The 17,689-nt window shown below is 40.1% G+C and overlaps 1 pseudogene; it reads left to right on the top strand.

The window, feature by feature from the left end:
- The first annotated feature begins 2,934 nt into the window (after positions 1 to 2,934).
- Positions 2,935 to 17,689, top strand: part of LOC145982647 (pyrokinin-1 receptor pseudogene) — a 164,303-nt pseudogene continuing 149,548 nt past the window's right edge.

Here is a 17,689-nt window from a genome sequence, read left to right as displayed (position 1 = left end):
GATCAGCACCATGCTCCGGGCTCCTCTGTCCCAGGTAGCTACTCGTTTCTTGGAAACTGGATGAACCCCAGAGCCGTTTCATTCACTGACCTTGTTGGTAAAATTCCCACCTGGGATCACATACCCCGGGAGTCGAATCCGAACATCTCTTCTGACTGGCTGGGCCACTGAGGCAATTTGACTAAATGTTTCCATGCTGTACCATTTCCATCATTTCAACGATTCACGATTAGCCAAAAGTGGCTGAAAAGACAAGTAAAATGAAGATAAATCAATCAATGAATGAAGCAGTAACATTAGATTTTCCCCCGTTATTTTGTTTCCGTTAACGAAGTTTATATTACGAGTGTCGTGAAATCTTATGCTCTGTGCATCTTGGATTGACACTCTTGGTACGTTCCGTTAGTAGCTGCACCGAAATGAACTTTAGTTTGTCTTATCGACTGTTTTTATCTCCTCAGAAGATTGTAACCTTCATAATACATTCTATCCATTGATGCACACAAAATTATATGACTTATTTTCAAGTATCGAGCGCCCTCTGTGTTGCCTCGCGTGAGTTACGTAGCGTCGTGTGTATTATTTATACTTACAGAGAATATTGTATGTGGCTAAGGATGTAGCTTCAGAATTGAAGGGGTTCAATGTTCAATTCGCATTTCAGCGGTTCGGACTACACTTTATAGAGTAAGTCCAATCTGAGTTGGCGCTTTATGCATATAGAAAAATACTGTGTCAAACCTTGATATGACAAATAAACCGTGGCGGCCATTAGGGGTCGTCGCGGGGGGCACAGTTCCCCCGCATTTTTTGCTACTTTTTGCCACTGCACTATGGCCTCTTAATGCTAAGCCTTGTCTATCAAGAAAAAGTAAACTTCATTATATCATTACTCATTCTCATCTTCGCGTTTAGACAAAAGTTGCAGAGAAGCGAAGTAAAATAAACCAAATCAATCAATCAATGGAACTGAACTAGTTTTCAGTTGTTGTCAGGGTGCGAAATCCTGGGGGGACGGGGGGATTTCCCCCCACCAACAATCTTGGCCTCAAAAATTCCCCACCAAAAATTTCCGGGGGTGAGAGTTTTATAACAAACAAAAGATAAGCAATTACTTTTAATTTCAAATATACTTTACTAAGAATAATATCGAAAACACACACAAATTAGTGTAGTTGTGAGTATTGAATGCATTCTCTCTCAAGAGATCATTAACAAATCTACATCAATACCCACAATAAAAGTAAAACAATAATAACTATGAAATCTAATTGATTTATATTAACATAAAGCACAAACTAAACTAAAACTTACACATAATAAAACCACTTCAACTATATCAGAATTTATTAACATCTTTAACCAGTTAGTAAAGAAATTAGCTTCTTTGCTATATCTGATATGTATAAAAGTAACAAATTAATTTTTTTACTAATTAATAGCTAATAATAATAATAATAATAAAATAATATATTTTTAATTGAGTAATTTATTTTTACTTTTATTAACATTACAAATATGTATGCCGTATAATATACACATACGTTTGTGGGGGAGGGGGTTTGAAGATGAAGAACTTTCTCCCCCTACCAGTTTTTAATGATTTCGCACCCTGGTTCTTGTTTTAAGGACACTTTGTGCCTCTGAGGTGTAAGGGGTGACTATTTCAGAGAGCCTGGATTGCACCTTGCAGTCTAACGAGGTTCTGGCGTCTGTGCTCACAGCCAGTATAAATCTCTGTCGGGCTGCAGTTGCGTCGTTCTTGTAATTGTCTCTTTATTCATATAAACTTCACGCGATTAGCCAAAAGTGGCAGAAAAGCGACATTAAATAAAACTAAATCATTGAATCACTCTGTGCTTCCACGGGGTGCCGAACAAGGTGAGTACAAGGCAACGACGTTACCATCGGGGAGGCGCTCGATAGAGAAAAAGAACGAGGAAGATATAGAAAAGTTGAAATAAAAAGAGGGAGAAGGAATTTAAAAGAGAAGCAGATTAACACAGAAAAGACAGAGGAGGGAAGATGGAGAAACTGAATGAAAGAGAGAGAGAGAGAGAGAGAGAGAGAGAGATACAAAGTTAGTGAGAGAAAAAAGAAATTAAATAAACAGGAAAGGAAGAGAGGGGGGGTTCGTTTAAAGTCCATTTTTATGCACAGAAAGGCTAATCGGGACTTGAAATGCAGTCTAAAATGGGATCCGAACAACTGTATGTGTGCATCCACCGGGTATCGAACCCGAGATTCCGTGATTACAAGGTTACGACGTTACCATTACGCCATGAGGGAAACACTTGATAGAAAAAGAGAAAAAAGGGGCCATGGAATAGCAGAAGTATCAGAGAGAGAGAAAGATAGAGATGCAGAGAGCGAGAGAGAGATAAATTGAGAGAATGAGAAGCAGAGAAAAGGGATGGAGAGAGATGTATATATATAAAGAGAGAGACAATGCCAGGTAGAGGGAAAGAGATAGAAAAAGGATTAAAGAAATGGCAGAACAAGAGGAAGATATACTAATCTGGACTGGACCTACCGCATAAAGTTACATCCGAACCACTGTGCCATGTGCGTTCACCAGGATCGAATCCGGAATCCTTTGTTCCCAAGACGAAAGCATTATCGGGGAGTGCCGGAAACTTCTCGTGACCTTTGGTGATTTTACAGAGCCGGGGTTGGCAACACTGTCGGAGAACGACTAGTTTAGTTTGAGGCGTTCGGTTCGGTCGATTAAAAGCGAAGCGTGCCGTGGACAGAACCGAATGAGACGCGGACTCGGTGCCTCCCTTTGGAAAGGATCGAGCACGCGCGCGGAGGCGTGCCACAATGGACAAGTTGTGAGACGGTCCCAATAGAACGAGTAGTTTCCCAAAGTTTTTCGCGCGCGTGAGAGAGGCCCTCTGGTGCTCCCGTAACATGACACCTCTTGCGGTGTGGTTCGTCAAGGAGGATGTGACTTGAAGTTTCAGCTTCATTAGTTCCGTAATGATCCGCGAGGGCGCTACCGTGTCGACAATGGTGTTAGTGTGAGTTTTAGTGATCTTGCAGCAACAAGTTGTGTGGTGTTACTATTACCGCCATGAAGAACCTTTCCTACTTTGTGGTGACGAACGAGACGATTGCCATGCTAGAATCCGGCCTGTACAGGGCAGTGCCGTACAACAACACGACGCTATTGGCCATACTGGACCCTTTGGTTGACGACGATGTTCAAAAGAGGGCACCACTGTACATTGTGATCCCGATGACGGTAACATACGTCCTTATCTTCATCTCTGGGATTGTTGGCAACGTCAGTACCTGCATTGTTATATCTAAGAATAGATACATGCACACTGCTACCAATTACTATCTCTTCAGCTTAGCCATTTCGGATTTGCTGCTGCTTATCACAGGTCTACCGCCGGAGATATACCAGATATGGTTTCCTAGGCCGTATATCTTCGGGGAGGCGTTCTGCATCATACGTGGGTTTGCTGCGGAGACGTCGGCAAACGCGACGGTCCTTACGATCACGGCATTCACGGTCGAAAGGTACCTCGCCATTTGCCACCCTCTGCGGTCTCACACGATGTCCAACCTCTCCAGAGCCATTAAGTTCGTGGTGGCCATTTGGATCCTGGCCCTCTTCCTCGCCGTCCCCCAGGCGATACAGTTCGGGATCAAGTTCGACGTGGACAGGAGAGGCAGGGACATCGAGTCGTCAGCGGACTGCACCGTGCTCCAGAAGCCCAAGCTGGAGGTGCTGAACCATGCTTTCGAAGTGTCAACTTTCCTGTTCTTCGTCGGGCCCATGATCCTCATTACCGTTCTGTACGCGCTGATTGGACTCAGGTTACGTCACTCGCGTCTGCTGAACAAGACCTCGTCAATTAGTTCCGACAGGCATGATGACAAGAAGGGATACACCAGGTCATCACAGAGGAATGTCATCAAGATGCTGGGTGAGTACTATCTTAATTTGTTTTCAAAGTTTCCGCCAAGGGTCCCGGGTTCAAATCCCGCTCGGGCTTGGTTGTTTGTGAATGTCCATTCATCAATTTCATCACTTATCCCCATCTTCGCAAATTAGTCAATAGGCACAAAACGCGAAGTAAAATAAACTAAGTCTATCAATCAATCAATCAAAGTTTGCCCAACCTGTCTCAATCTCTTTTCAATATATAAATTCCAATCTCGGTTCCGTCTCTGGTCTCAAATAATATATCCAAAATTATATATATATATTCAAACAAAACAACGCTGGAATATCTCCATAAAGGGTCTAACGGGAGCAAAATTGTAATGGGGACACTGGCGGATTTAACAGGAGGGCCCCCTCCCAAAAGGGTGACTTAAGTATTATGGAAATTATTATATCATAACGAACAAAAGTGTTGGAACAATCCTTTATCAAGTAGTAAAAGAATAAAGTAAAGTTTAGCACAAATGCATGAATCGGGATTAGATTTACTGAACACTTAAATAAGTCGACACCGGAATTCGGATCCGGGGCCTGTTGGTTACCAGACAATAATGTGATGAACACGAAGTGAGAACATTCTAGATTAAATATTTACTATATTTTGACAGTTTCGTCTGACGAAAGAATATATTCACCTTATCTCTTTCTTTCCGTAATCATTGCTGATACAAGTAATGTAGAATTATTATAGTACCATTTCACCAAAAATCTAGTAATTCTATCACCGTATAATCAAAGGGTCCTGGGTTTTTACCCTGAGAGAAGTACATTGTACAGTAGTTCAGATTGCGCTTTGAATGTTCGGTCCAGATTAGTTTATCTGGCCGTAAATCTGATCTAGAACGAACCCTTATAGCTACATAATTAGCTATGATTGATGTCTAATAAGAAATCAGTGTTTGATATCTCCTATGCTTGCAACATTTTCTGTTCCCTTCCCTGAAAAATCTACATTTGCCTATGAATGGGAATGTAAGAGATGATTAAATATTTTTTTACTGATTTTTGTACCTACACTCTAAAGAAATATACAAACTGAGTTGCAGCCAAAAGTGGTGTAGCACCCTAATTGGCGTAACACAGCATGTTAGAGGCCTCCATACGTGGTGTGGTTTGACACCAAAGATGGTGTTAAACAACGCCCATTCCGCATTAGCACCAAAAAGAGTGTCCTGTTGCCAACGCTTTTGATGGTAACTCAGATGCATATTTTTCAATTCTATCAACTGCCTTTCTACTTGTAATATACGTAGTTTCAAAATATCGAGGCTACTTGGATAATAATCATCGTGCTCTTGCAGTGGAGACCAAAGAAACATTATACAGTGCAATGGCTACTTTACTTTAATGGAAGTAAACTTAAATAACTCTCTGAAGGCTTTCTCTGTAGTTCCTTTCAACAACTTTAGCTACAAAATATACCTTATTAGAAGAAGAAATAAACATTTAAGCAGGAAATTAATCCTCATTAACACCTAAATTCACTAAATAATTCGAAAGATCATCTTAACATTTTTAAGTTCAGTTGTAAAATATCACAACAAGTTCTTATTTTGTATTATTGTTATTTAGCGTCGCTTTTCTGCCACTTTGGACAAATCGCCACGTTGAGAATGGGATGATGGAATTGATGAAGGGGCACTTACAAAGAATACCCATGTCATCATATTATAATTAATACCAAAATTGTTTTTCTTTCTGTAAATGCGAAGGGTGTGGTTAAATATCTAATTTTGATTTAGGCTTAATTTTCATGTACCTTACGTTCTAATTCGATAAAAAATCTCTAAACAATACGAGACTCTCGCACAGTTAATTTTGGTTCTGTCACGAGCTTATGACAGTTTGTCTCATTCTCGGTCAAGTCTCGAATAGTCAGGTATCGATCGGCTTGTCTCGAATTTCGAGATTCTACAAACTTCTCTGGTTTTAGAACCACGGTGACTTTTTGAAGTCGGTTCGGTTCATCCAGGCTCGGTAATTCTTTGATTACTTTATTTTTGCTTCTTCTAAACCACCTCATCGTTAATTTATAAACATTCTCGGTACAGTACCAATAAATAACAACAATTTCCACTAATAATACTCTTTGTGGAAGAATACATTTCCTATTAACTATATGTTGAATAAGAAAATATATGATTATGCTACAGCGAATATTCTTGGGAAAACAAGTATCCGAATATTCTTTCGTTAATTTATAAAAATTCTCGGTAGAGTACCAATAAATAACAACAATTTCCACCAATAATACTCTTTGTGGAAGAATACATTTCCTATTAATTATATGTTGAATGAGAGAATATATGATTATGCTACAGCGAATATTCTTGGGAAAACAAGTATCCGAATATTCTTTCGTTAATTTATAAAAATTCTCGGTAGAGTACCAATAAATAACAACAATTTCCACCAATAATACTCTTTGTGGAAGAATACATTTCCTATTAACTATATGTTGAATGAGAGAATATATGATTATGCTACAGCGAATATTCTTGGGAAAACAAGTATCCGAATATTCTTTCGTTAATATATAAAAATTCTCGGTAGAGTACCAATAAATAACAACAATTTCCACCAATAATACTCTTTGTGGAAGAATACATTTCCTATTAACTATATGTCGAATAAGAAAATATATGATTATGCTACAGCGATTATTCTTGGGAAAACAAGTATCCGAATATTCTTTCGTTAATTTATAAAAATTCTCGGTAGAGTACCAATAAATAATAACAATTTCCACCAATAATACTCTTTGTGGAAGAATACATTTCCTATTAACTATATGTTGAATAAGAGAATATATGATTATGCTACAGCGAATATTCTTGGGAAAACAAGTATCCGAATATTCTTTCGTTAATTTATAAAAATTCTCGGTAGAGTACCAATAAATAATAACAATTTCCACCAATAATACTCTTTGTGGAAGAATACATTTCCTATTAACTATATGTTGAATAAGAGAATATATGATTATGCTACAGCGAATATTCTTGGGAAAACAAGTATCCGAATATTCTTTCTGTACCACAGATCTTAAAATCTGTAAATTGACACAAATAATTTGACTTCAAAAACACAGGAAAGTACATCAACTTGTACTTTTTTACGGGTTCCGTGTAATAAGCAAAAAATGCGTCAGTTGAGAAGATCGGACCCGATCCTTTCAATGAAACCAAAAGTACACGTTTAAATGTACCATTCGATGCATCAAAAATGCATTTGATGCATTCAAGTTCTGCGTGTAAGAGTCTTCCTTTTCAACAATAAAAACATAAACACATTTATTACTTCCATACTATTTTTTTCATTGTTTATCTGCCAATACTAACTGGGGTTAATTAGTATAAGAAATTTTCGCAGTAATATACATATCTCATTAGTAAAATTTTATGAATTCAATTTTTGAGTCTTAAGTTATTTTTGTGCACAAATAGGCTGTTTAAAGTGAAGCCGAAAGTTGTTTAAAGTGCAATCCGAACCACTATGTGCCTCCACCGGGTATCGAACCCAGGACCCCTTGATTTCAAGACGAGAACGTTACCACTACGCCATAGGTGAGACGGGCAAATCGTGACTGGACCTACAGTTTCAATTGGGACCCACACTAATGTGCCATGTTCTTTCGCCGGGTATCGAACCCAGAACTCTTCGATTACAAGGCGACTACGTCTATATTTTCAATTACCATGTGACAAAATTTGTATTGGTAGCACTATTAGTGTTAAAAATTAACTTCCTTTTTTTAAGTTTTCATTGAGTTATATGTTTATATAATATGTTTATTCATGTTCCTTTGGAACACCATGTATAAATATATTGAGAAGGGTCTCAGTCGTCAGTCGCGGTTACAGTGGTGGTGTGCAAATAAGCTGCGTTCAGTGACCTCAATGATCGTGATTAAGTTAACTTAGTTGAGGTTCGGTCCGCCACTGCGTCCCAGGCCTGAGTTGCGCCCGTTGCTAGGTGAAGACTGCTAGAATGATTTCCTAAACACCCACAGAAACCTCGAACGAATACAATGACCACCTTCTGTTCATATCCGGTCGAAGGAAGCTGTGGCTGCCTTAACATTTACCTGCTGTGTTTTCAATTAGCCTGTGCCGGCCTCCGTGGCGTAGTGGTTAGCACAGAGCGCTAAGCCGCCAGGAGTCCCAGGTTCAAATCCGTGCCTGGCCGATCTTTGGGTCTGTCTCTTTATGAATTTTATCATATCATCACCAGAGGCGTATATTCGGGGCTATCTGCAAATCCCAAACTCAGTGGATAAAATATCTATCAGAAAATGTGCATAAAATTGTTCATTTCAATAAGAAGATGAACCTTATTTCTTAGAGGAGTTGGAAACATTGCCCGCTTTCTTTGAATTCGCGAGACGGCTGGCCCAGCGCCGGCGGGCAACTCCACGGGGGGTGACGGGCAAGCTTGACAGGACTACCACAAAGATCACCCGATCAATGTTGCAAATCAATTTTTCCCAGCATACAATTTCCCCAGGCTCGGGGAATTGTAGAGCCAAACTCTATTTTGAAGCCAAATTATCGCAGGCAAGGGGAAAGTGTGTCATTTGGCAGGAACGCTTTCAGAGGAGTTGGAAAAGAGGTCGTTGACCTTCAAACAAATAGAGATACAGTGGGGAGTAGAAAATTGTTGGCTGAGCGAGAATGGTTTATGAGTGCAACTAAAAATTACCAAAATGACAAGGACCAGTTCTAGTCTAGATCGCGTCGAGTGGTCTTGGTGCGTGGAATTTATTTAGAGGCAGCGTGTGAATACAGTAGTGAGTGGATTCTATTTTTGTGAATGATATGTGCTGTGTTGTGTAGTGAACTGAAATGATGGACATAATTACAAGCTGTCTGTTCGGCTTATGAATGACGATAAGCTCAAATCGTTGTGGATTTTTTTTGTATGTCCACTTTTTGAACATATAACCTAATGGGGATTGGACCTACAGTTAAAGTGGTATCTAAACCACCATGTATCGAACGCGGGACCCCTTAGTTACCACTGCGCCAACAAGGAGAACCCGAACTTAAAATCGTGAAAATAGGTAGGTTGAAATTCTATTTTTATTCTCGTATATAATCCTACATAATAGTTCACAATATGGGCCTCTTAGTTATGCAAATAAGAATGAAATTCTTGAAATCCTTTCTTTACTGACAGTATACCTTTCCATGTTTAATTTATGAGATATATATTTTTAACCCGCCACCCCAAATGAGTTAAAAAAAAACCAAAACACCCCCACCAGCAAATTCTTGCCCATTCGAACACTATGATATCGTGCGATAACCCAGGTTCTTAACCCAGTATACGCCACTGATCATCACTCATCCTCATCTTCGCGACCAACCAAAAGTGACAAGAGAAGCGACGTGATATAGGATAAACCATATTAGTGAAAGAATGAATGAATTAACTTGTATTCAAACCAGAACACAATGACATATCATTGTCGTCTGAAAGTGGTATTCAGCACGAGACTATATTTAACACTGATAAGCCTTCCTTCCATGTTAATAAAACATAAAATACTGACCAAGGCAGAATTTATTGTATAAAAAATATATACACTAAAAAGGTAACGTTTCCACCCTCTAACAGGGTCTTCTTCAGACAAATATTCACATGTAACGTTTCCACCCTGCAACAGGGTCTTCTTCAGACAAATATTCACATGTAACGTTTCCACCCTGTAACAGGGTCTTCTTCAGACGAATATTCACATGTAACGTTTCCACCCTGTAACAGGGTCGTCTTCAGACGAATATTCACATGTAACGTTTCCACCCTGTAACAGGGTCTTCTTCAGACGAATATTCACATGTAACGTTTCCACCCTGTAACAGGGTCGTCTTCAGACGAATATTCACACTAACGTTACATGTGACTATTCGTCTGAAGAAGACCCTGTTACAGGGTTGAAACGTTACCTTTATAGAGACTATATTTACTACATATTTACTAATAATAGCGTAACTGTCACCTTACCCCCCATGCTTTTCCCCACATTCTACAGATTTACCACAAGCGAAAACTTATAAGAAGTAACAATCAAGAAACATATAAAAGATATGCACGATTACATTCAGTTCTCCCGCGTGAAAGTTGCTTTGAGTTGGAATGTTAATGGTTTTTGATAATGGTTTTGTGAAGGAATGCGAGGATTGTGTTAATTTCATCCACATGAATTTCGATTCGCGAAATAAAATATCCATTTAATTATTTCTTCCCATTGAGCTTTCCTCTACAAAATAATATATCGATTGTAATTGGTTCATTGGCCTGAACTTACCTTTACGAGGAAATATATTGATTATATGTAGTTCTTGAGCCTCAAGAGAAAGAAAAGAACTCGCAAGAGAGCGAGGGAAAGATAAGCTGGGAAGAGAGAGAGAGAGAGAGAGTACTGAGTGATGATTACATGAAATTGATGAGGGGACATTCACAAACAACCCATGTTCAGGCAGGGTTTTATATCTTGTACCCCTGGCGTCGTAGTGCACTGTGATAACCACTCCACCACGAAGATCCGCAGAGAAGGAAGGAAAGAGATGAGAAGCTTAAGAGAGATAAACAAAGAAAGGAAAGCTAGAAGGAAAGAGAGTGATGGAGAGAGAAAGAGATGTGGAAAAGAAACGCGCGTAGGTAAGATAAAAGAAACTCGAGCGAGAGAAGAAGACAAAGAAAAGAAGGTCGAGAGATAGAAAGAGGAAGATAGATGAAGAAAGAGATGAAAAGAGAGAGAGAGAGAAAAAAAGGAGCTCGAGAAGGAAAGAGGAAGAGAGATGAAGAAATAAATGAAAAGAGGGAGAGAGAAAAGATAAGAAATGCTTGAGAGAGAGAGAGAGAAGGAGGAGAGAAGCTTCAGAGAGAGAGAGAGACAAATGAAGCTCTAGAGAAAGACAAAGAAAAGATGCTCGAGAAATAGAAAGAGAGATGAAGAAATTGATGAAAAGAGGGAGAGAGAAAGATAAGAAATGCTTGAGAGAGAGAGAGAGAGAGAGAGAGAGAGAGAGAGAGAAGTAGGAGAGAAGCTTCAGAGAAAAAGACAAAGAAAAGAAGCTCGAGAAATAGAAAGAGGATGAGAGATGAAGAAAGAGATGAAAAGAGGAAGAGAGAAAGAGAAGAAAAGCTCGATAGAGAGAGAAGGAGGAGAGAAGCTTCAAAGAGAGAAGGAAAAAGGGAAAGAAAGAAGAGGAATAGAAGTTGAAGAGACGGTGAGAGAGAGAGAGAGAGAGAGAGAGAAGAAGAAGCTCTAGAGAAACAGAGTACAAGTACAGAAGGAAACGAGAAAGATAATGGAAGAAGAAAGCCAGTTAAAGAAATATCAACAGAGAGTAAGCAAGAAAAAATGACTCCAAATCAAAGAAAGGAAAAGGTGAAAATCTATAAATATGGTCTAAAGCAGAAAGCAGTAGGAAAAGCACTACAAAGAAAAAAAATAAGTCAAGATAGCAAATTTTTCGTATTTCAAGCGTGATCCTCTCTGTGACTATCCACATTACTGGCCCATTGATTATGCAAATATTGTTTGGTTTGGCCATCAGAGGGAAGTTTTAAAGTTGTCTAAGTGGTACCTCTGGTAAAACTACCTGCGAACTACCGTCTACATACCGCGGGTGGTCGCACGAGTACATCCGTTGGGACAGATATACTAAAACGCAGACAAAGCGCTCAGCTTTACCATCGTCAAAAGTCGAATCACGTCCGTCCAGTTAACGGCCGCACATTCCTGCAAACTCTCCTTATTAAGGAATGCTTCTTCTTTTAGCTCAAACCGACCCGCGGAGGATCACGTGTGTGTACCAGAATACACCCAGGAGATAGATGGATGCATGCAAGGTCTCCAAGAACAATCGAGTGGCTGCTGGCACAACCATGATGTGTCGGAGCGATTGATTGTGTTGAGAATGCTAAGAGGGGTATGTTTATATGGTTCTCGGTCAGTGGGTATAAAGGAGGATGGGTGTGGACAAAGGGCGTGCCAAAAGGAAGAGTTTTGGTCGCTTCAAATCCCTTCGCAATGTCTTTGAAGTGGTAGCAGAATTGATTTTCTTTCTCGCTTCTTATACTGAGTGGCCAGAATTAAAGTTGTATTACTCAGAGCCATCTGGAGCCCGTTCGAGGCAACGGATAGCGCTGGAACTTCGTATAGAGGCTATGGAGACCATGGGGAAGCGAATGCTGAAGAAAAAAATATTAGTTCAAATTTTCACCACAAGGTGGAAATTTGGCGCTTAAAATTAAAATTCCCCTACTCGGAACCATCTGAAGCCCGTTCAAAGCAACGGATTGCGCTGAAACTTCGTATAGAGGCTATGGAGATAATGGGGAAACATAAAAAAGTTTATAAAACTTATATAACTGATAAAAAAGTAGTTAAAATTAAATTTTCCCTTCTCAGAGCACTCTGGAGCCCGGACGAGAAACGGATTGCGGCGAAACTTGATATAGAGACCATGGGAAAACGAATGCCGATTTAAAAGAAAAAAGTAGTTCAAATTTTCACCACTAGGCGGAAAAGTGGCGCTTAAAATTACATTTTCCTGGCTCAGAGCTCTGTGGAGCGCGGCCGAAGAAACTGACCGCGGTGAAACTTCACATAGGGACTATGGAGACCATGGGGAAGCGAATGCTGATGAAAAACATTAGTTCAAATTTTCACCACCAGGCGGAAATGTGGCGCTTAAAATTACATTTTCCCTGCTCAGAGCCCTCTGGAGCACAGTCGAGGAAACGAATTGCGCCGACACTTCGTATAAAGTCTATGGAGACCATGGGGAAGCGAATGCTGATGAGAAAAGTAGTTCCAATGTTCACCACCAGATTCAAATGTGGCGCTGAAGTAACAAGAGCAGTGCACAATATGCGCCCTGTCAACGTGAACGACCCTTTGGAAGCAAAATACAGTGGTCACACGAAGAATTTCCCGTGATGATGCTATGTACCAGATTTCAGCGCCACATTCAACCTTGTGAAGAAAATTTGAACCCTTTTTTTGTACGTCAGCACTTGCTTCTTCATGGTCTCTATCGCCTCTAGGCCTATACCGAGTTTGAGCGCTTCGAACAGACTACAGAGGGCACTGTAGATGGCGTGTCGACAGATACGGAAAAAATGGAAGGATGTTTTCAAACTGGGAGCCGAAGAGGGTCATAGCTAGGCTGATATGTTTGGGATTCAGGGTTTATTTAGATATTTCATCTTAACATCATTCAACTTTCATCTTCGCCACTTGCTAAAATCGGTGGAAAAGCGACGTAAAATACTTGAAATCTTATCTTTTCTCCTCGCTTCCTTCCTCTTGCACACTTCATTGTACTCATCTTTTTTCTCTCCATTAATCTTTTTCTATTTATTCCGTCTATTTCTTGGTCTACCTCTTACATCCTCTACCTCTTTTCCTTAGTTTTTTTTAGTTTTTTCATTGTTTCTCTTTCCAGTTCCCCTCTTTCTTTTCCTCGTTCATTCCCCCTGTCTCTCTTAATGTTATTAGTTTTCCTTCTTTTCCCATCTATCCCTCCCTCTTTAATCTTTCTTTCCCTATTATTGTCCCTTCATTTTTATTTATTTTTCTTTCCCCTATCTTCCTCTTTTACGTTTTTCTTATTACTTCTTCCCATTCCCTCTTTCTTCTATCTTTCCCTCTTTTTCCGTTTGTTTTTCTTATTCTCTTTCCCCTCTTTATTTTCTTCTGTTAATCTCTCTCTCTCTCGTATTCCTTCTTTATCTTTTTAGTTCTCTTTATTTCTCTTTCCCTCGCTAGCTTTCTTTCTAAGTTTATTTTTCCTTATTTTGTTCTCACCCTTTTCCATTTTTCTCTTCTTTCTCCCATTATTCTGTCCATTCTCTTTATCTCTTTCTCGGTATACTTCTCATACCCACTCTATTGTCACGGGCTGCTAATTTAATAACTAACTAATTAACTCAATTGACTCAACTGAACTGAGCTTAGCAACGCAACATCGAAGAATCTCTCGCCTCACCTGCTGGGCGAATTAAACATTACATGAAATATAATACGGTCAGGATAAGTGCCTAACAGTCGGAGTTACCGAGAATAAACCTAGGAGGATTTGATTTTAAATACCTGAAATGACGTTACATAATACTACGGTGTTTCTGAATATACATATATATTAAAGCACATATAAGTAGACAGTACATCTTGCCCTCTTTCACTCGATCTCACATTCATACTCTCATTCCATGGCATATGGCGACAATATGACAATTACAAAGGTTAGATTAATTACTACTTTGACCATACTCTTGCTATGTCTTGGCTACATTGCCTTTTACAATTTATCGATTAGGATTTTTAGTATAAAGTGAATAATTGTTCCTTGTGCGAACCCCTTCTATCTTTTCTGAAGGAATAAATATATTTCATGAACTATCGTTTGCGGCTAACATAAACTCTCATCTTTAACATTTGATTACTCCGCCGGAAAACAGATGTCTAGGGATGCCATAGCACTGATTTAAGTTATGCAATGATTTGCTTCACGCAGATTCGCGGTAGATAGTCGTCATCTTTCTCACACACGCACATGGTTGGATCTTACCTTCGCTGCATTCCCTCTGACCTGGGTTGGGTGAAAGTGGTCCTACAATTCTGGAAGACATCTGCACTCCAGGGTTGCACTTCACGGTTATCCTGGTTGACGAAAGTGGATCAGTCGGCAGCTCCATCTGGCATCCTCGGATCCTGGCTTCACTCGTTCACTTCGCAGGGACGTCCAGGACGGTACACGCCCACTGTCGACTCCATACGACAACTTGCGCAATAATAGGTCAGTTCTTCGCGGTCACTCGTAAGTACAGATACGTGACTTGGGCGATGAGACGAACATACGCGATGAGCCATTCGCGGTTTCACATGGATATCAAATATTATTAACTTTCACTACTTTGGACGTTGTTTCGGACGATTGACACAGGTGGACGTGTCTGGCGTGATTCTCACATAACTACACGTATGTGCACGGATGCGTTGACGGCAAGGGGAGGACGACCCCCTGGTTCTATATTCTGCTCTACTCCATGGTTCTGAAACACTCACTCGTGGAAAAACAAATCCAGACCTCGAGTCTGCTTGCAACTCGCAGCTCGGTCGTGCGTAGCTCACACTCCGGTGGCGATTGTAGGCAAAACTGTGTAAAACTGTGTCTCGCTATTCCTTTTATTCCAGATTTGAACGTAGTGACGCTGTACCCTCTATGATCAGGTGCTTGTTTATTGTTTCTGGTGCTTTGACCGTTGTCCTCCTATCCTGGTCAATGCTCACTCAGGTCCTTAACCCCTGGCAGCAGCCCCTCGCGCAGAGATTAGGCTAACTCTTCCTCTTTTGTATTCAGTCACGAAACGCAGGAACAACTCGGTAGGGTAGCTTCTCCCTTTCAATCCGGCGATGAATCTTTAATAATTCATAACTCCCGTATTTCTGTTCTGATTAGGCTCCAATCTTGGAATCAGTACTTTCATGATGTGTTCTTCCGCTGGTGAAAATCTCATCCAATTCGGTCCATTGGTTTAGAAGTTGCATTTTTCTTGATATTCCCATAAGAATGCATGTAAATCCGAATTCGGGCGGAAAACTGTGGTTGAGCAAGCTAGTGCTGGCTAAGGCAGTTCGCTAGACACCTGTATTCGCGACGGATATTAATATTACCAATTGCAATTAATTCATACTAACGGGCAATTAGATTAATTACTTGTCACTCAATATTGACCGTTATACTATTTCCGTCGCTCTTTTTTCCTTCAACCCTTTCATTACGTGTGATGAAGTAAGGAAGTGTGAGCAGATTAGTTAGTAACTGTGAGATATGGAAGAGTAAACATTGTTTATTTACAAGCCAAATACAGTAGATCTTGCTCATAACTGATTGTCAAGTCGTTGTGTGTCCCTTCATCAACTTTATCTGATTTTCACTCATCCTCGTCGTCGCGATTAGCCAAAAGCGGCACAAAAATGACGCTAAATAAGAAAATAGCCTGGCTAGTTTTTCGTCCCCCCCCCCTCCCCCACATCCTGCTCAGGATTTATGGGGAAGAGAACAGTCCAAGTCCAGTATATATACGGCCTTAACGCGCTCTACCAGGATAAAAATATTTGACTCGCTCTATGCCTTAATTGCTATTCTTCTAATGACGAGAAAGGTCCGAGGCTGGCAAACGAAGCGATTTGAATGTCGGCAAGCGATTCACCTTGAATAGGTAAGTCATTTTCGAGAATCCTCCCGACTCGGGGGACATTTGCAAATGCGTAATTGTCCCCCGATCGGAGTCAAATGTCCCCCGTCCAACTTTCAAGGTCGGGGGCTCAGAAGGAGGTTAATCGAATGCGCCGGAATCTCGTTAGAATAGACTGTTTGTTGCAATCGTGTTGGTTCGACAATCGCAAGGTTGCCAGACCAGATGGAGACACTATAAGGTCCGGTAGAAGGGCAAAAATGCTCCACGTGTGCTCATTGAAATGTGTACCAAATTTTTAGCAAACTAACATTCACGCTGAGTCAGTAGTATCAAGGTTTCAAAGTTACACGTGTGTGGTCAGTATTCGGCATATCCTTTTTGAGCAATACCTAGTCTTGGCCTTGTCTCTGTGTCTAATACTTCCCTTCTCTGACACTTTTGGCTAATCGCGAAGACGAGAACACCGAGGCATGTATTCAAACCTCGTCGTAGCGCGCTGTAACCACTCCGCCACGGAAATCGATGATAAAATTTGAGTAAATGTAATCTTTCTAATGTTAAAATTTTGAAAACTTAGAATAAAACATAAACCCTTCATATTTTCTTCCATATAAAACATTTATAGAGATTTTAAACTCTATTAGCTGCACATCAAACCAAAAACTATGAAAATCGGTCCACTGGTTCTCGAGATACTGGGCCTTGAAATGGTCGATGCAAGAAATTCAATATGGCGATGCGTTTCAAGATGGCGGCGGGTCATGTTGCGCGCAGCCTGAAACCCCAAGGCTCCCACGTACCACAGGGGTAGGTTACTAAATACAAGTTACATGTTAAATGAATAAATCTGTATGTTTTCAAAAAATAAATCATGGACCTAAATACTATATTAGAACGAAATTAGAATACTAGAATTGCCTGTCACTTGTCACCGTGTCTTTACGTTTTTTTTAAAAATTCCTTCTAACGTGAGAAGAAAATTGGATCTGACCTCTTCATTCAAACTGTATAATAGAATTCAATGATGAGATTGATGTTATTCATCGAATAATTCACTGAATTCTGTTCAATTTCCTGTCCGACCTTTTCAAGGTTAAATCCTTTGAGAACCGCAAGGGTGACGTAAGGGTAAAAAATAAATTGGAATTTTGATTCGTTGTATCTTGACGATACCGTCGGGCTGGGTTAGTTTCTGTGAAACTTCGAGAAAAATCTTGAAATTTGAGTTGACACGTAGCTCCCGGATCGTTACGAAGGTAAGAGGTTCCAGGTTCGAATCCTGCGGTCATGTGTTTACACCATCACATACTTTCAACAGTTCATTAGTCATCTCCGTCGTCGCGCTTTAACACGAGATAGAAAAGCGTCTTAAATAACCGAAATGTGGAGACACATTCTAAATGTATGATTTGCATTTAGACATCCATTTAGAAACCGGTAGTAAAGCAAACTTGAGCACATGATGTTCTCATTTTAACGATAACAGAAAAAATTCTATATTATACGAGA

This window comes from Lepisma saccharinum, unplaced genomic scaffold (genome assembly GCF_977018435.1).
Source record: "Lepisma saccharinum unplaced genomic scaffold, izLepSacc3.1 HAP1_SCAFFOLD_280, whole genome shotgun sequence".
NCBI classification, from domain to species: Eukaryota; Metazoa; Arthropoda; class Insecta; order Zygentoma; family Lepismatidae; genus Lepisma; species Lepisma saccharinum.
This window is presented reverse-complemented; position numbering and strand designations above follow the sequence as displayed.